Consider the following 22252-nt stretch of genomic DNA (forward strand, 5'->3'; position numbering starts at 1 on the left):
CATTTATTAAAAAAATCTAAAATATGATGTAACTAAGATGGGTACTCAAGTATATATGATATTATATATATAAAAACGCAAATAATATAATATTTTAGATATATATATATATATATAAAACATTATATCTAGATTATTACAATATATTATAAATATAATTTATAAATAAAAAAAGCCTGTGTTTATAATAGTTTTAATATAAATATCTGCATATATATATAATGTAGAATTTTGAATTAATAACATAATATACTTAATAATCTAGATATATGTTTCCGGTATAAAGCAATTATTTTGATATTGTGAAACTGGAGTACATTGTTTGTACATTAGGAGTAACATGAGTAGTTCAAATTGTGATTTGACCTTGCTTTAGAAAGTATTACATGCAAGCTGTTAGTTATAAAATTGTATACAAATAGTGATGAGTAGTATGAAATATATATTCTTTTAAAAATTGTATGGTTTGTATTATGGAAATTATAAATGTATATGTTATATTGTTTGTAATATGTCAGTAGAATCATTCAAGAAAGTAATACCATTGAGGTGACATCGACTCATGGTTTGGCCTCTTGCCTTGCCTTACTAGCAACATTGTGACGTCACCAGAGATGTGGACACGAACAAACCAACCAGTCCTTACACGAAACAACTCGACCGTAACTGTTGTGTCTTTCGCCACATTGTTTAGCTTTTTTCAAACTTATCCTCCTAGGCAAACTTGTAATTTGTTACTTTCTTGTTCTCATGTGTGTATGTGTCTGAGTCTACACTGTATTTTTATTTATTTATGCGTCTGGCATTGGAATAATCGTGAATAACGCACCACATGTGAAATCTAAATGGATTGCTTCAAGCTGCAGGTTTTATATCAGAAATCCAACAACGAGATCAAAATAGAAATATACCTTATCTTGTACCAGCAGAGTGAATTTATGTTTAGTTTCCAAACGGACATCTTCCTGTAACAAATCTTGAGATATATATCTCTGTACCATATCCTGTTTTCACTACTTCCACCTGGAATTATATAATATTTTTTTTTTCAGCAATCATACTACGATATAGAAATATGAATATGCCTTATCTTGCAGCTGCAGAGTGGATTTATATCATTTTTGCGTCTAAAAACGGATGTCATACTTAAACAAATCTTTACATATAAATTCGTACAGACGTATGTATGAACCATTTCCTGTCTCAATGCCTCAGAAAGGATTATACTGGACCTCCAATTGATGCATTTTTTTAAAGTATACTAGAGTTTTTAACCTGAAAAATGTAGCTATTTCTGTATTAAGCCATTACCAGAGATATAATTATTTTCTTGTTTAAGATACTTTCTATGTATAACTTCAAAGTTATTAATTTATTCTATTTACTCATTACAAATAGTTGGTTCTTTCTTACATATAAAGGAACATATACCTTAAATGTAGGGGGTGCTTTCATTGAATACAAACAATCGCGTTACATTTTTAATTACACAGGACTAAGTAAGAAAATAAAATTAGTTTATTACAAGATTTATATTAAAATCGTAGTTATATGTTTTCTTCTTTGTCCTTAAAAAAACACTGCCACAGTTTTTCGCTATTTGATGGATATATTCGTGAAATATAAATCCCACATCAACTGTACCAGAATTAATTAAACACTTTTTATCGCTTTCATTGATAAAAGTTTGTATTATTATTTCACAACATAATGCCATCCCACACCAAATTTGAGGTGATTTGTTCACCTGATTACTAGATCCATGATCAATGTTGCACTACACTAATACAATGTGGGTTCTTGCACAAGTTTTTAATTTTGAAACGTTAAAATGTAGTGTTTTTGTGGTTTGAATGCCTCGCTATTAGGTTGGCGGTGGGACGCAACACAGTTATAAAATGCGGATATTACCGCCCACAGGGACTACAAATATCACAAGCCATTTCACTGTGACGGATTTAAATGTTTATGTTTCTGTCTCTCGTGTCACGTTATTTACTAGTCTCTGAGTTCCGTACAGTTGAACAAATGTCAAAGGTCTTGTAATTTTATAAATGCTCCAATCGGGGATGATATATTTATACTCTTCATTTCAAATTTTTTGACCCCCCCCCCCCCACCCCCCCCCCCCCCCACCCCCCCCCCCCCCCACCCCCCCCCCCCCCCACCCCCCCCCCCCCCCACCCCCCCCCCCCCCCACCCCCCAGTAAATTGTTTTCCACTTTGTCATTCACATAAAATTAATAATTGAAACAAATGAAAACACATTTAAGCTAACATTGTAATTTAGGTTAGCGAGGAATATTTAGTTAACACTGCGGCAAGAAATTATACATTATCATGAAACAAATTTAGGACTGTTTAAGAGTCCTCTTTAGATCAAAATACAAGGAAGGCACTGTGCTTGTTTTAAAGCATTCAGTCATATTGCAGCTAGTTACTCCTTATCTCATGAAAAAGAGAATTATTTATGATGGGATGATGGCTATCGAAACAGCTTATATAGTAAATAACTCAGTAAAATAAGGCAAAATAAGGATTACAACCTCGGAATGAAAGATAATAAGCTAAAAATGTGCATACGTCTTTATTTTGATGGTATAATACTTACCTCAAAAGTCTTATATAATCATAGCGACTTAAGATATGGTCAAAGGTCACGAAAATAAGTTTTTAGAAAATATCTCGTTTCCCTTACGTTAAAGGACTTTGAAGGTGGTAAGAGAAATTGTACGAACGAAAAATTCTCTTCAACTTTTGTCTGTAGTAGCTTTATATACGTTCAAACCTTTTTTACATACAGTACAAAGAGTAGGAGACCGCTTACCTGTATATACAATAATGCGAGGTCAGCCAGTAGAATACAATAAATAAATGAGCTATATTGTTTAATTATTCATTTACTATTATTATCATTACTTAATACTATTATTATTATCATTATTAATAAATTTTTTATTATTATTTATTATTTAATATACCATATTTATAGATAATAATTATCAATTATATATTCTCTAAATAATAATTATTTTATTTTTACCAAAAATACAATATTAAAAGAAATATTTCAAATTAATTTCAATTATATAATTGATCCAATAATCAATTTTTGAACATTAAATATGCAGAGTGCAGAGAATGGGTGCTCTCCTAATAGCGAGTTATTACCAGACAGTAAGTGTCTTTAACGAGTACCCAACATAGTGGTCTGAAAAATATCGGAAACAATAGAATACTGAGAAGGCAAGAGACAGATGTTTCGGGGTCTGCGGGAGTGGAGGGCTGAACCTTCAGACGGTATACAAAACACTGCATAATTAAACGTCTAGGTTAACACAAAACCCTAGATGTACAATGTATTTGTTATTGTATAAAAAGTACAATATCCTGCTCAAAATGTTAAAAATAATGCATTGATAAAATATTTTAAACATTAACATATCAATTATAGGAGTGCTCTGCCTCCAAGTTTAAATTATGATTAAATAAAGCCATTAATGCACGACAAAAGATTGTCTAGTTTATGCCTACACACTAATGGAAAGTGCTTCGATAACAAAGTTTTCTTAATGCCACCGAAGCTTTCAGACTACAAAGGGGTGAATTTTCCGAGATTACTGTTGTCCTTGTGTATAGTATATTTACAATTGTTGTGGTGTTACTATGATAAAGTGTATGTGTGTAATTTAGTATTATACAACAATATAGATATATGAGTTTAAAGGAATTTGATATCAATAAGCGTGTCAAAATGTTATATTTGATATTTGGCCCGAAATATGTTATGTTTTAACACGTATTTCTGAAGATTGAAATAAATTTATTTAGAAGTTAAGTGTAATATATTAATGGTAGTTTTGGAACATACACCATATATATATATATATTATATATAATACGATATATATATATATATATATATATATATAAGTAGATAAGAATATAAGGTTCCTAGCGCACTTTCGGAGCCAACAGTAAATCAAGGGAAAATACTGTTTAAAGGACAATAAATGAAACAGTAAATCACGAATGAAAAATAACCGAATCTATAGCTGTTTGCTTCTACTTTCTTGAGCAGTTTTAATGTAAAATCTCCTTAGAATCAATCTATTGGAAATGTTGTCAAATCTGCTACGAATAAACTATAAATTAAAACTTATAAACGGAAATTATGGAATTTGCTAACAATCACTCGAGAAGTCGAGCAAATTTACTATAAAATCATCTGTACAAAATTAAATTACAATCTCTACAAACTAAGAAATTGGGAATGGGAGAAGAAGAAAAGGTATCATATGTTTTATTTCAATCAACTCTAGATTTGTGACGTCTGCTGAGAGCGTTTGTACCACTAACGCTTGACCTCGAAATCTCATTTTATTGAAACATGTGAGAGGCGTTTGTGTCACTAACGCTTGACCTCGTAGCATATTATATTTTACTGAGAGCCTTAGTTCAACTAACGCTTGACCTTGATACTTTTCCATCAGAGAGGCGTTCGTGTCACTAACGCTTGACCTTGATACTTTTCATCGTACCAATTGATCACTTTACATCACTATTTTTCACACAATGTTTTTATCACATTTTAGAATGTCTACACAAATTCACAATCTTCTTGCAATTTTTACTTTCTTAGAGTCGCAAATATAAAAGTAACTTATAAAATATAATAACACTATGAATGACAACGCCCAGTGGAACACTTCACTTCTCTTTTATTCTTATTCTTATTCTTATTCTTTTAACAAGAAAACACAGAACATCACACAATCTTCTCTTACTTCATATAAGGTCCATTTCTTCTTTCTTCAACTTGCAAATACATTAGAATCTTCTAAATGATGATATATCTTGTTAAATTCCGTTAAAAACAGAGGAGATTTAGCATTACTGGCTTATACGTGGCTAACGCCCATGATGAAAATGTTTTCCATGCGATAAACGATTATGAATATCAAAGTTTTATCGATAATAAAAATCGATGGTTGCAATCGATATTAGAAACTGTTATAGTTTCCAATGTATATTAAATAAGTGAATATCAAATATTTATTTCAAACCTTGTTGTTCAAAAACCACTCAGCCGATTTTAATGAAAATTTGGTACACATATAGTAAAATACTTAACTCTTTCGACTTAACTTATCCATAAGGGTGAAATCATCCCCTATTTCTTAATATTCATAAAAAATATAAAAAACTATCAGAAAAATCTGAAACTTCAAAAACAAGCGAGTTTTTAACTTAAAATTTAATGAAAATAACAAAATGTCCAAAATCTACCCCAATCATCCCTTATCTTTAAACTCTTATATCTAGAGAACTATTGGAGCTTTTTTGATGAAATTTAGTATATAGGATCAGTAAAATATTAAAGTATTTTTTTAAATCACCACTTCCGGTCCATGACCTTGAAATAGTTTTTTTTTCCTAATATCATCCCTATTTTTCAAACATTTTTTAATGCAATTTAAAATGAAATACTTTTATTAATGTCTTTAACAATTCCTGTAAAGTTTTTAAATTATCCGATGAATAATAGTGAAAATAACGCGATTTTTACTGAATTTCTCTAATATCGTTCTTAATCACATCATAGGCTAAAAAATTTCTCAGAAACCACAACCCCATAACAAATCGCGTTTGTAACAGCATTTTGAAAAATCCATATTGATAATTATATCGTTTCTTTGAACCAGAAATATTTGTCAAACTCTTTGTTTTATCAATGACATAAATAGGTCTATTCGCTAAAAATTCTTTGGGATTGTAATACATTTCCTTATTATTTACAGTAAACTTTCTTAAAATCTTGATAAACCTGATACATGATTCTGAAAAGACCTCCTGAAATGTTTAAATTTTGTAATTCATCTGGATAATAAGAACCGTTCAATTTTACTCTGATATTTTTTACATTCAAACTATCAAACTTTGAAGGATTTTTTTTCTTGATTATTCTGTCTATCTGTTTGAAAACCTATGATAACGAACTTGAGATTGAAGATATTTCTATAAAATATTTGTAATATCGAACGAATAAGTTGTTCCGGAAATACCTTTTTGTTCAATACATTGCCAATCTAGAAAATTAAACATAATGTTTTGACTTTTTGTAATTTCATCAATCAATCTAATTTTACTCGTGGTTTTATAATCAATCATTGGAACTCTAATAAAAAAATCTGTAATTGTTATTTTTCCATCAACAGGTATAAAATTTCCAGTTGCATTCTTCAGAATCACATCATCGTCTTCTGCTCTTATAAAACTTAGATAAAATCCTCCTTTATAGATCGGAATAGTAACATTTTCAAAAAATCCTAATCCAAAAATGAGATAAATTTTCCAGCTGCTTAAAAAACACCAAATTTAAAATCTGATTCAAAGCCATTAGAAGTTTGAGAAATAACATCACTCTTTGAATACGAGATAGTTTCCTTTAATTGTGCTTAATTGGCCACAGTTTTTCTACTTCTTCTATCAATTTATTGTGTTTTCTTACTTCAATCTTAGAAAATAAAAACGGTATAAAATTATCGATTAATCTAACATTATCAGTTCCAAGATATGCTTGACCATCTTGTTTTGTTAAAGTTCCAGAAATATAAAAACTGGAAGTTAGACGAGCAAAAATTATCTCCAAAATCAATATTAAATTCAGTTCTTTTATTCGGTTCATTCAAATCTTGTTTACTAATTGGATAGAAATTTTTAAACTCCGCCCTTTCAATATCACTAGCATACTTTTTGTAGTCCGCCATTTATTAAGAAAAAAATTAGAAATTTTAAAACATCATATATAAGAAAGATATCATTTTTTTCATCGATCTAATGTACGTTTTTATAAGAAAAGATATAAATTTTAATCATTTTTAATGATCTACTTCGTCATATTCAGGATTCTCTTCCTTAAATTTTGCAATTTCCGGCCACATATTTCAATAAAATCTGGACAGGATAGTAACCACTATCTATAATATTATTCCAATCAACTGTATCTTTATTTTCATCCAAAAACCTTATACTCAAGTATTGATAGAGACAAAGAACAGACATATGATCTTTTAATTGATAATATATATTTTCTTGAATGAACTCTGATGATAAAGTTTGATATTTAGCAATCTTATACCAATTCAATTTGTTTACGTATAATCTCATCATATCTTCGGATAATTCATATTTTTGAGAAATATCATCTCAATGTTTCTTTTTTTAAAATCTCTTTCGTGTTGCATTATAAAAAGATCGAAAGCACTGTAATGTCCCGCCATCTCTATTTATTAAGAAAAAATTTCAAAATCAAGTTTTTATAAATTGGCTCTTTTTAGCGTTACATTCAGGAACATTTTCCAGATATTCTCTTAACTCCATTGATGTTTGCATAGTATTTTATATATCATTTGTTTAAGTTTTTTTCCTTACACCTCACACAATATATGAAGCGCCATTTATATAAGGAAAATTAGTCATCTTAGCCGCCTAAACTTTTAAATCTTTTATCAATATTTTTAAAAATTATATTAAGATCTTTCCTCCCCACTTATTAAGTTTTTCTTCTATTTTTTGAAATTTGTCAGCATAAGAATCATTGTATTCAACAAATTTATGACCAATATTTCTCAAAAGTTTTCGTAGCATCTAAACTAAACTTATCAACAGACTCTTTAAATTTAGTAAGTTTTTTCATTAATTTCACCAACATCGTCTACTGATCTTTTACTTCTTTCTTCAAGTTTTTCATAGACTTCTAACTTGTCATAGACTTTTGTTGTAAAATCTTTAACATGCTGTTTATGATTCTCGTAATTTTGTTTTAGTTCAATTAACATTTTAATATGATCTTCTAATTGAATCATTACAACAACATCAAATGGATTAATTCCTTTACTAACACTGCTAAGTCTTTTTCATTTAAAAAACTAAGGCATTTTTAACATTCGGATCATGTATATCAACAATATAGATGTTTTCTGATAATTTTAGAGGTTTCAAAATTTGTTCTTTAACAACAACATCATGTTTGTCAATACCAGTTCAAACACCGACAATTCTGTTTTTTATTAGCCAAACTAACATAATTCTTTTCAACTTTGATCGCTTCAGTAATTTTATCAGCTTTATCGATATGAGACATTAAATTGGTAAATAATTTTTTTACACCATCATCAACTTCTTTTTCCAATGTTTTTTATTTTATCAGCAACTTCATTTGAACTCATGAAATTTGCAAGTTTGTTATCATATTCTGCTTTAAAATCTTCAATCTCAACAGCAAACATATCTGAATCTGGAAGGTTTTGTAATAAATTTTCTAACTTGTTATCAAACTCATTTCTCAAACTATCAAAATTCAAACTATTATCTACATTTTGAATACTTTCTGTTTTAATTTGTGTTCCAAATACGTCAAAAATATTTTTGTGAATCCATTATTTATTAAGTAATAATTTGTTAACAACTTCTTTAAAATCTTTACCATTACTCAGTTCATTCAAAACAAAAACACATAAATGACCACAAATTGGAGGATCTTTATAATCTTGAATCTTAGAACGCTGAAATCTTGTAGTAGACGCTTGATTTTTTCAAATATTTAATCAATTCTATAGGTGGTTTGTCCTCAATTCTTCCATACGAAATCAAAATAACATGCATTCTTATCATTTTTATAATAACAAATCCAATGCGTTCCACTTCCCATAATCGAGTCTAAATTCACAATTCCACACTCAAATTTCTTTAATTTTTTCAGGTAATGTTTCTCTCATGAAGATTTCCTCTAAAATGTTTAATATTTTTGCAGATTTCTTCCAATTCCCCGAATGTTAATGGTTTTAAATTTTTTTTCAATGTTTGATTTCAACGTAATTCAAAGTTTTTTCATCTAATTCAGATCCTGTAACATCTTCCAACTCTTTATCTAACCAATTTAAAATGTTTCGAACAATAGGAATTACATCTTTTTTAACGATTGGAGCAGCTTTACGAACATAAGGAACAACATTTTTAACAACTGGAATATTTTCTCCAAAGTATTAATAAAATCTTTCAAAAGTCCACCATTTTTAAGTTCTTTCAACTGATTATAAGAAAATTCTATTCTGGTTCCTTCATTGTTTTTCTTATGTTTTTCGAGTTTATTGTATTGTCTATTAGTTAAAAATATCTTATCTTCGCCATTTTTAGTTGATCTATTTTAAATTGAATACTAACGGGTATTTTTTTCTTAAAAGTGGATTTTATTTTTTCTTTCTGATTTTTGCTGAAATTTACGTTCACCTCCATTTATATAGTTAAAATTTCAAGTTCTCTTCGATTCCCATTCTTAGTTTTCTCTTCAAAAAACATTGCTCCAGCTGTTGGAAGCGCAACAAATCTTTCACTTAAACTAGTTAAACTAGCATCTTTTGATAAAAATCTATCCATTGCTTTATCTTGCAAAACTTTATCTGCTATATGTCTGGAATTTGTGTCTCTATGTTTTGCATAAAAAATATCGTGCTCCATTGCAGCTTGATCTAATTTATTTATACCAGGATCTCCTCTTTTAATTCTTTTTTCGAGTTTTGTCCCAGGCCCCAGATATTGATAACCTGGTACGTGTAAGTCGAAAGGTAAATTATTGATAAAATCATTTAAAAGTCCGCTAACCCTCAATCATAGATGAACTTATTGCGGGCAAAATTCGTTTTAAATATTTAATTCCATCAGGTTTTTCAATCTTTCATCAAGTTTGTTCGAAATAAAATCTTTAATCTCTTTCTTTTCGTTCAAAAAGTTGTTTGTTTCCAGCCTTTTCTTGAGCATAAATATAATTAATAATTCCATCGAGTTTTGTCAAATCGTCGATATATCTGTATTCAATCTTATTATCACTGTATTTTCTCACACCTGATCCTTCGATTCGTTTTTTCCCAAAATTGGTTTAATTAATTTCATATATTTTTTACCTCTACTTGACTTAGGTATTTTAGTGGATGGATCATTATTTTTTGTAAATTGAATCAGACTTCCATAAAATTTCAGTATAATTTTGTAAATCTTCTTTAGAATATAAATTATCTTTTGGAGCGTTATGGTCTGTTAATAATCTCCATAAACCTTGAGTTCCTTCATATGTTTTTTCATTAATAATGATATCATTATATTCAAAATTCACGGGCAAATTTCCAATCATAAAACTGTTCTTTTTTTATCCCAATACAAACCAAATTTATCATCATTTACTCTAGGAAAGAATTTTCTATCAATTGGACCAACTATTATATCCATTGTTCTAGGACTTATTGGTTCAACTATTGTAGATTCTTCAATGATTCGAGGTGTTGAAGATGGTAATTTTGGCAATTCAAACTCTTCTATTTCAGATTCTGGAATCTAAATATCAGCAAATTGTCGTACAACTGGAACCAAATTCATCAAATTTTGATTATCGCTTAAAACGTTTTCAATTTTACCTTCAACAATTTTAGTTGCAGAAGTTACAGGTTGATTAATTTTTTGAATAAATTCTTGTTCTTTTTCATCAATTCGAATCTGTTCTTTAAATTCTTTGATTAATTTCTTTTCGATTTGATCAAGTTTTTTCGCTTCTTCAGAAGTTACGTTCACCATTTAATTAGAAAAATTTTGAAAACGTGAACGTGGAACGTAAAAACGTGAACGTGGAACGTATAACGTGAACGTGGAACGTAAAACGTGAACGTGGAACGTAAAAACGTGGAACGTAAAACGTGAACGCGGAACGTAAAAACGTGAACGTGGAACGTAAAAACGTGGAACGTAAAACGTGAACAGATTTACCGTTTTTCAGTTGTTTTCATAATGTAAATAAAAAGTAAAGATAATGTAAAAATAATTGTAACAAATATTTTATCAAGTAGATTTGTCAGACCACTGAGCAGCATTTATATTAGAAAATTTATTCATATATTTACCATTTTTAGGCTTCAAAGTTAAATTAATAGTTTAAAAATCCATAGTCTTCTTCTTTCCAAATTTTATCACATAATTCATTAAAGTGGTTAAAACTCATATCAGATCCCACATAATTGTTGTAAATATTTCTCGAATAGTGATCGTCTTGCTTAAAAACACACAACATATTCAAATTATTTCTAATAACTTGTTTATCAACCTTTGAAAAGCATTGGGAAAGATATGTTTTTGTGACGAGACATTACGAAATATTCTTTAATAACGTCCTGATTTTCCAAAATACAATAATCAAAAACGATTAACGAATTGGGTTTACATTCGCTTAACGGAACTATGTCCTCAGAAGCAATTATAAAAAATTTGATATTTCTTTGCTTAAGTTCTTCTCAATATTTTTGAATCTTTGTTGTAATTTTTTTGTATGCGTCTTGTTCTAAAGATTTACTAAAAACATACAAATTGGAATAAGGAATCAACCTATTGTAGATAAAATTCAATAATAAAGTTGTTTTTCCTTATCCACTTGAACCAACAATTAAACAATCTGATTGGTTGATCTTTCTTATTTTCGTCAAACGTTTGAGGTTTATCTGATCTTTTTGCTTTAAAAATTTCTCCATTTAAATAGCGAAAATGAAGCTGTTCAAGTTGACTTCAGAAAGCTCAAAATTAGTTTTAAACTTAGAACATCCTATTCATTTAGAGGAAGAATCAAATTATTTTATCGGTTTAAGCGGTTTTTATTCTGACAATTTTGTAATAAATATTAGTGAAAGTTCTCCTTATTGTATAGGATTTATTGAGAAGAACATAAAAAAATATTATGGTTTAAACAAAGGATATTATACCTTTGATCAAATAAAAAATTCCCTAAAAAATTATCTGAAAACATTCAAACAATCAGATAAATATTTAAACTTTGACGAAAACAAGTTCGAAATGCAAAAAAATTATCTCTCTAATAAAATTCAAATAAAATCACCAGTAAGAATAATGTTTTCAGCAATTATTGTAGATTTATTAGGGTTTTTTCAAGAAACTATTGAGCCAAATCAGGTATATTTAGGAAATAAAACGCCAAAATTTAGACCGTTTGATGTAATTGAAGTACATTGTAATCTCGTTGAACCTAGTTTTGAAAATCATACCGAACATTTAACAAAGAATCTGAAATTTTGTACACTTTTTTTCCAAATGTTGGTTATGGATCAAAAACCAGTGAAAAAACCGAATGAAATCGATTATATTCCTACTCAATAATCAACTTAGATTTGAAAACAAACATATCTTTACAATTGTGGATTATAATAATGAATTTTGGTACAAAGCAAAAGATGTAGCAGAAATATTAGAATTTAAAAATACGAATAAAGCTATTATTGACCATGTTAAAGAAAAGTACAGAAAAACATTTACAAACAAAGGGGGTAACGAATCGTTACTACCTTCAAATTTTCAAGATAACACTATTTTTATTAAGGAACCTGGAATATATTCTTTAATATTAAAATCTAAAATGAAGAAAGCAGAATTATTTCAAGACTGGGTTTTTAGAAGAATTATTACCCTCCAATAGAAAATTTGGTGAGTACAAACTTGAAAAAAAGATTAAATATTTAGAGGACGAAGTTAAACCCTTACAAATTAAAGATGAAATAAAAACGGAATTAATCGCAAAACAAAGTGTAAAAATTGACTTAATGAAACCAGACCTTGTTTGTAAAGATTTTGATAAGAAAACACCATGTTTTTGTATTAATGAAGAAGAATCACATGTGGGAATATCCTTATTACGTTATCAGAGCTCAAAAGAGAGAAATACCGAAAAGATTGAAAGAACTTGAAATTGATTACTCAGAAATGGAAATTTTATTAAGACATGGAGATCCAAATAGTATAAATCTATACAACCAAATGAAAGAAACTTTGAATATTTCATACAACGGAAATCATTTTACTACAAATATGGCAGAATCTCGACTGATTTAAAGAATATCTAAATTACACGATGAAAATGTTTCTAAATTTTACTAAAACTCGCGAATTATGATATTTTGTTTGTAAATGTTTTTGAAGATAAGGTAACCATTGAATGATTTGTCCAAACTCGCAAAGAGTCGGTTTCTTTTGACTTTTTCCTTGAATTCTTATAGCACAATCTTTACAATGTGTATGATTTTTATCTCTACTATAATGCCAATCGTAAAATTTGGAAATATCCTTCATTTCTTTACAAACGCAACATTCTTTCTCTTCTAAACGTTAATGTTTCTATTTTATCGTGTAATTCTCTCTCATATTTACTACGACAAAACTTTACACATAGACTCTATTCCTCCTTTTTTAGTCTTATTTTTATGAAATTCTTCAAAATACTTATATTCTTGACAAATTGTACACTTCTTTTGAGCCTCCATTTATATAGAAAAAATTATAGCTCTGACTTTCTCAATTCATATTCATAAAACTTTCCGGTTATTTCTTCATTATTTAAATCTTTTATACTATAAGTTACAGGATCTGTGTTATTAATTTGATAAATCACAAAGATTTCTCTTTACCAATTGTTCTTATATTTGTTCGAAAATGTTGTTTTTGTACTATCAATTCTTACATGATCATTGATTTTTAATTTAGTTTTCGTGTGAATTTCTGGTGGAATATACTTGAAAACGGTCTCTAATAACTCCTTTTCTGCATCCTTATCTACGTCTTTGGGTTTCATTTTGATCGTGCTGTGAACTGTATCGTTATAATTGCTTACGACACTTTTTTAAGAATATCGATCCATTTAAAGTTTTTATTAATCTCAAAAATTACTTTCATTCTCTCATTTTGAGTTCTGTTATATCTCTCTACAATGCTTGATTTCTCTTCGTTTTCAGTATGATAAATCTTAATGTTGTATTTTCTCAAAACATCATTAAATTCTTTATTTTTTGAACTCTAAACCCCTATCTGTATGAAGTAAGTTTGGAGGTTTATGCCTGATTTTTATCGCATATTTTACTATATCTTCAAAAGATTTTGAAACATCCTTGCCGTTTTTTCTTTTGATAGCTCTTGACCAAGCATATTTTGAAAAGGTATCAATAACATTTAACATATATTTGAGGCCATCATTTTGATCTGAATAGTTAGACATTATTACTAAATCTGCTGCCCATAAATCGTCAATTCCTAAAGTTATAATTTTTCTCTTTTTAAACTTTTTTCGTACTGGTGCATGAATTTCTCTAGCTTCAATCTCTATTTCCTCTTTGTTCTTCAATTCTTTCTTTACTTGTTTTTCATAAGGATTCTTTATAAATTTACTCTTATTTGTCTTACATTTTTGAACATTTTCCTGCAATTCTATACAATCCGTTTTGAGTTTTGAACAATTTTAGAATCTATATTTTTCGTTTTCTTTTTACATTTGTGACAATGTATTAAATCATCTTCCATTTATATATCAAAGTTTCCAAGTTTATTTAATTCGTCTAATATATCAGATTTCGCTTCATTTTTATAGCCATACGGTACTGTATCGATCTTATTTTCTACGACAATTCTCTTATCATCTTTAGCGTTCAGTGCTAACTTGTTTATGGTAACGGTGTAAAACTCATGTTTGTAGCTTTTGATTACTGTCATCTCCCTAAATTCTTCTTTATCTTCGAACAAACATTTCTTCAAGTTTTTGATATTTATTGTTTTATTTACAACGCTTCTCTTAATTCCTTTGCATCTTACTGGATTTTTGTCTAGATATTTGTACGAGTACATTTTCGATCTCAAACCACAAAATTCTTCTAAAACTTCGCTATTTAACTCATCTTTGAATTTCCTTATTACCTTCTTATTTTTAGTAGTGAAACATTCGTGATCTTTTGGATAATCACTTGTATCAAAAGTCATCTATATTTTCTTTAATAATTTTAAAAGGATCTCGTTCCAATTCTAGGAAATAACTGGCTGTATCCATGTAACACAGATTCAAATCTGGGTCAAACTTCTTTAATTTATCGTAATAAAACTCATACATTAACAATTTTGATAGGTCAAGAACTGAAAATCCTATGTAGATCGGTTTGTTAAATTTGACCTTTTGTTTGTACATGTGACTCGCTATACAGTTGTCGTCAAAGACATTGAAACATTTAAAGTTCGTTTTCTTGGCCTGTTTCATTGAAAATTCTTCATTTCCTAGTTCGATATCACATCTATTTCGCACATTTTCCATAGATTTTCCAAAAATTGAGTTGTTCATCAGCTTGTAAAAATCTTTCTCAAAGTCACTTGTAGCTTTGGTTCTCATGTTTGTGTTAAATCAATGTACTTTTTCATAAAAGGCTTCTGATCGAATGCTATAACTCTATTCACATGTTTCAACACACCATCCCTTGTTCGAGGTAAAATTTCAAATTTCTTGAATGAACAAAGTATTCAGTTTTATCCAGTAAAGTTGTGCAAAGTTTGTTTTTATAATGTTTGGGAGCAAGAGGCAAATCCTTGTGATGTTCATGTAAATTTGTTGGATATCCTAGATCAACTTCGAGAATATAGCCATAATCTTCGTCGCCAGTGAGTTCTAAAATTGTTTCTTGCCACTCTTCTTTTGTATATGTTTTAGGATTCATCCACTTAATATCACCATATGGTAAATTTTGCATAAGACCATAACCATAAAGGTTGTTTGTTGCATCGACACAAAGTAAATAGTTTTCGGGCTTTGTCTTATCAAAATCTTTCAAATATTTGTTATTTGCTTTAACATATCGTTTAATACATTGAGAAATGCCTCCACGAATGCATTTTTCAATCATTAAATACATATCGTAATCGTGTATCAGTTGAAGCTCGATTTTCGTTAATTTTAACATAGCATCCCATGCGAGGCTTGGAGCTGTTAGATAATGTGCTGGATCAAGTTTGTAACAATTTAGACAAATGTTTCTGAAATTTTCAAATATATCTGCGAGCAATAGTACATCTTGGATATTGTACAAATCAGAGTAATTTCCAAGATTTTTCTCTTTTAATTTGTTCCAAACGCTCAAGTAGTGTTGATAATCTTTCTCAGATATGCTCTCGTCAGTCAAAAGTGAATAGAAATCTAGATTTTTCAGGTCTTCTGTGTAATCAAGTTTTTCAATACTATCGATAAATTCGTAAGGAAATATGCCTTTTCCAGATAGAATTTTAAATATTTCTTCTTCGTCATTTAGTTGTCTATCTAGAATTGCGTTCAATATTCGTCCATCTTGTATAAAATGATTTGTATGCTTGAAATACTCTTTTTTTAGGTTTTAGCTAACTTTTCAATAGATGATGCCATAAATCTGAACGTATCTACGAATGAAAACTTGATGAACTTTCTTGGTTTATCATCTTCAAACTCATACCCATATCATGAATTTACTGAATAATTTATATATTTTTCATCTGTGTTTGCGATCAAATCTACATTTCCATATTGTTTAGCCAATTCTTTTATGTACAAATGAGTATCGTAATTTGACATATTGTGACAGAAAACTGGAATGTTTTGAGGAAATTTTAGATTCAAGTTACAAGATAAATGAGCTGAACCTCTAAATTTACCTGTTAAATGACAATAATTTCGTACTTTTTTTCTTGTTTGATTATCAAAACCCTTACATTCACAAATATGACAAAGACTAGAATTTTGGTAAGCTAATTCTTCTTCTTCGGTCAATTTCATAGGTTTTTTGTTCTTAGAATTATATTTTGTAGCTATGTATTTTGATATTTTATTGAGCTCTTCAAACAGTTTTGCAGGAACATTAGGCAAATCGTCTTAATTTTTTGCTCTATAACATATAGGTTTGTACATGCGATTGGTAACATTCGACACTAAATATAGAGTAAAACCATAAGGAATATGCTTCTGAATCTTGGTTGTAGTCGATTTTTGCGGATTGTTTTTGCATGTCGGAATCTTCTCTAATATGCTTTCAAATTCCATATAAATAACGTAAGGATGAGAAAAATTTCTTTTGATAATTAGTAAATGTTGTCGTTTGACCTGGAAATGGCATAATTGGTTTACAAACTTTATGATGCTTGCAAATTTCTAAATGATCAGCTAAAGCACTATATGTGTATAAATGACTCAAACATCTTCTACAAAGAAATTTTTTATTTTTACATTTAGATAATTGAGAGAAAACGAGTTTATTTAAATCCGTGATCAAAACATAATGAGACTTATCATCTTGCTTAAAATACAATAAATCAACGTTTAATTCAGCGTTATAAATTTCTGAAATTTGCAATGGAACAATATTAATTTTCTCATCAAAGCTATACACATTTACAGACATTTTTGGATAATTGTACTTAGAATTATAACTTCGTTTTTCAAATAACTGTATATCTTTTAAAGACATTGGATACTCAAAGCCCGAAAAATATCTCGTCAGTTACACATTTTTCATATTGTTTTGATCTTTCGCAGTCTCTTTCGGGTTTTTAAGTAGCGCATCGGGTAGAATAAATAAAGCAATAGTTATCTTTATTTTTTATATTTATACAAGCTTTTTTTATCTTTGATTTTCTTTGGTAAATCGATATATGATCCAGCATTCATCATTTCGTGTTTGTTAAGGCTCAAAACTAGTTGTTTGCAGCTTTTAAATGTCCATCCTGAACCCCTATTTGGATAATTTGTCTGTTCTCGATGTGATCATTTATTACATTGTTTAGAAATAAAGTCGTTTACATCAAAGATCTCGTCTGCTTTTATAGTAAAATACATTGGGCAAGTTTGTGATTCACCGTTTACTAAAGTTCGTTCGTATTCGCATTCCAAAGAGAGATAACCCTTCATATTTTTAACATTTTCTTGAAATTTCTCGATTAAACTTTTAATTTCTGACCGCATAATTGAAAGATATTTGTAAATTGACATGAAATTATCGTTCAAGTTTGTTAAAATGTATTGCTTGAAAAGACCGTGTATTGAGGATAAAACTTCTACATCAACGATATTTTCGGATTTTTCGTTAAGAGTTTTATCTATTTCTTCGATCATTTCAGACTTAGTTTTGTCGTTAGTTTCGATAGCCAACTTTTCAGCTATTGAACACATTTTTTCATCATTAAATAGATTGAGATCTTTTTTATCTTCCTTAAAGTTTTTCTTTAATTCACGCAATTTTTCTATATTGTACATCTTTTCATGATCGACAATTTGATTTTCTTTAGCCCAATTCCTCAAATAATTCAGTTCACTTTCGTAAGGTTGTTTGTTTTTAAATGGATTTTTTAGCTATAATGTCGATCATAGTTATGTTTTAGGATTTCTTTCTTACAAAACGGACATGTTACTTTTTCACCCTTCATTTATATAAGAAAAATTTTAACTAGCGATTTTTTCTAAATTCCAATTTTATAGTGAATTTTCGAGAAATATCGTTCAAATTATCAACTTTTAAGCTAAAACTTCGCAATAATTAGAGATAATTCGGTAGATTTTTCAGGATTTTTCAAAAAAACTCTACTACCAGTTTGTATGTACCTTAAAAAATTGATAATTTGAACGATATTTCTCGAAAATTCACTATAAAATTGGAATTTAGAAAATCTCTAATACATTTTTTGTTCTATATAAATGGAGCTACTAAAGGAATTAAATGAGGTTGGTGATTTAAAGTTCAAAGAATATAAGAAATTAATTGATTTAGAAGAAAATAAGAAGTATAAAATTGTGACATTGGATAAAATGAAAGATCAATTCGGGCTTACAATCATAGCAGAATTGGAAGATTTCAAAGTACATTTGCCAAAAAGATTTTTGACTGTTTTGGATGAAAAAAAGATTAAATAATTGAATAAACATGATAAATTACACTTGGTTGTTACTGGGAAGAAGACTATTAAAGATAAAGACTGCGTTACTATCAATTTTGTAGAATAGAAGATTTTTCGTTTATTCGTAGAAGAAATTTCAAATAGATTGATTTGAGAAAGTAGAAGCAAACACCTATAGATTCGGTAATTTTTCATGCGTGATTTACTGTTTGATTTATTGGCCTTTAAACAGTATTTTCCCTTGATTTACTGTTGGCTCCGAAAGTGCGCTAGGAACCTTATATTCTTATCTACTTATATATATATATATATATATATATATATATATATAATTTATATATAATAGGTTTTTGCTCCTGTTAAAATAGTATCGTAAAAATATTACCTACCTCATTTGCCCTTGCTGAAATGTGACTTACAATTTACTCTCACAACAAAAGCAAAACTGCAATCTATCATTATTTTTTATCGTGATCTTCATTAAATAATTATTTTATGCTTTGTTCCAATTCATAGAGCTTATAAAATTAGGTCGAACTTATCTCTGGAAGAGCTTATTTTAGTATCTCATTTTAATCATCTGAGTTAAAATAAAGTCGAAGTTATAAATCCTGACAAATTGCACATCATGACAGTTTATCTTATGTGCACTGAGATCTTGTGTGTGTGTGTGTGTGTGTGTGTGTGTGTGTGTGTGTGTGTGTGTGTGTGTGTGTGTGTGTGTGTGTGTGTATTGAGTGTCATATCTGCTGCTATTTTTTAGATATAGTTTATCAAGTTACATATAATAAACGTATAATCTTTTCCCAGTTCCAAAATACAAAGCGTTTAATATTTTCCACTGCCTAGGTAAATAATACTTTTTATTACATTTACATTAAATGAGATTTTTTAGCTTCCATACATCCTTTGGACCTCATATAAATATTTACTATATCCATATTTTTCTGCTCTATTATGTTATAGTGGTTATATAATGGTATTCCCATAATAGAGATATGAAGATTTACCAAATTTGAATACTATGTCTGCTCATTTCAGAAGGCCGATGATATTTTAATAGTGCTTCACGCAGATACCCAGTATTTTTTTCCTTTTGAATTCCGCGACTTCTTTATTTATAATTAATCCCATTTAAAATATTTATACACTCCTATAACAATATACGAGTTCGCAGATTGTATTCGTTTAGAAAAACCCCATATTACCCATATTATTACAACAGCCTGTTATTAAACTAAAAGACGTACTTAAATGATGGATTTATAAATTATACTAAGTCAGACAAACTAAAAGGATAGAAACTCTGATATTTTACTTTATTACAGTAATTATTTAGAATTTTCTACTCTATTTATAAATAACTTTACGTAAAATCATATATATTTAAAAACATAGACAATTATTATTGAACGCTCTTAATATAACATGGTATTGTTTCTAATGTTTATTTAGAGTAAATTCAGTTATAATTATTATTTATTGAGTGAGAATGAAATAGTTTCAACTTTAATTGAATCAGATAATAAAAGTCTAGTTATAAAAAACCTCACGTTGGTCGCCAGATTCTTCAGAAGATACGCTACCATTTCACATCCTTATATCGTTAAAGCTGTAGTGGATTGTATGTCTTGTTATGAGGATTGTCAAGATTTGTTACTGTATCCAAATCGCTTCTCAAGTTGTCTCGTTACCGTTTATATTCTCCCACGTTGTATTCAAAATTACAAAATTAAATTATTTTTCTGTATTACAAAAGTAAACCCAATCGAAATGTTTTAAAAATTTAGTACATGATATTTTTCTTCAATAATGTTCATTTTTTAGTCATCATCTATCTAGCTGCAAGATGGACGTTTCAAGTCATAGTACTTGTACAAAGTAATCATAAATATACATGGTTGGGTAAACTAAATTCCAAATTTAAAGCTGTATAACGCTTGTTTAAAAATTATCTCTTGCCGTCTATATTGTTGTGGGAAATAAAATAAAAATTTTACATATGGTGTATTAGAAATGTATAATAAATGATACAATAAGTTCGGACTCACAAAACAAGAATTTGTTGATGTACGTATATTGAAAATATTACCGAATAGCTGGAGTATTGACATACTCCTTTATAGCACTTGGCAGTATATTTCAATTACTAGACATAGTACGGTTATGAATTAAAAGAATAATAGTAAACAAGTTTTGGAAAAAATAGTTGTCAAAACATCTGTACGACTAAAATAGCTCATTCAGTTTGTACAGCCTACTAAAAGTTGTAAAATATCAATATCATTGAAATGTTATATCCTAGGCTGAAAATAGATTACCCTTATAGTCTCCAAAGATACGACTTGTAACAAAGTTAAACGTGGTAAACTCTCAATTGTGGTGACCGCTCTCACCAGTATTTTAATAACTTTTTCTATTACGTTGATGACAACCTCAAACTTAATAACCTTACTAGAAAACAGTTAGTGTTTAATGTATGTCCATTACATGCCACACCATAGTATGTGGTGTTAAATCCTTAGGTGTTTATTACACATCATTAAAATACATAACATATATTAGTTTTGTTTTTAGATACCAAGTTTAACATGTATTTTGTGTTCAATATGTTTTTTCGGTATGATATTTAAAATAATATTTACCTAGTGAATAGTTTTTATACATTCGTCTACATTCTTCATTATTAAAGATTAGTACCACTGTAAATATCCGTAAGCAATTTTTTTACATTTACTGAAATGAAATGTTTAGTAAATCGTTTCTAGATTTCTAAGCTTAAAATACATTTACATTTCATTCCGCGGCTAAACTGATCAAATATTAGTGGCAAATCTGAGCTTAAATCCTTCCCAGCTTAATGGAAAATGGCACCATAAATTATCTTAAGTTTACGAATACCGAAGTTTATAACCCACCAGAGCTAAGTCGAGGATAGCTTCACAAATACTGATAAATGTTCCACACTTGTCGAAGTCATCTGATAACAAGTATCAGCCCGTGACTTATGTGTGTTCGTTCCCACAACATGTTTCCAGACTAATGGTTATTTTATTATTCGGCGCATTTCGTTAGCAAATAACTTGATTTGCTTTTATGTAACGGTACACAATTAAAATAAATTGAATGCATAGCTATATGTACATGTCTTTATTGCTTAGGAAGGAGATTTAGACCTTGAGACTATGCGTTTTCTATAGTTATGTACGAAAATTGTCATAAGGGTATTAAAACAATAAATATTTAATAACTTATAGATATTACGTTTGAAACTCGATTTGACACATTGGTATTTCCTACTTTCCCAATATATCTATACCCTCTCAAATTAATTTTTGTTATACAATAATAATGGTGTTCCATTTTTTTATTTGTGTAGACAGTAACGTAAAATGTTTTCAGACTAATCTTTAAAACTGTTTTATTGTAATATTCCTAAAGGAATGTTCCTATTTTTAACAAAAGCTACTTTTTTTATTTATAA

Source organism: Homalodisca vitripennis, chromosome 6 (genome assembly GCF_021130785.1).
Source record: "Homalodisca vitripennis isolate AUS2020 chromosome 6, UT_GWSS_2.1, whole genome shotgun sequence".
NCBI classification, from domain to species: domain Eukaryota; kingdom Metazoa; phylum Arthropoda; class Insecta; order Hemiptera; family Cicadellidae; genus Homalodisca; species Homalodisca vitripennis.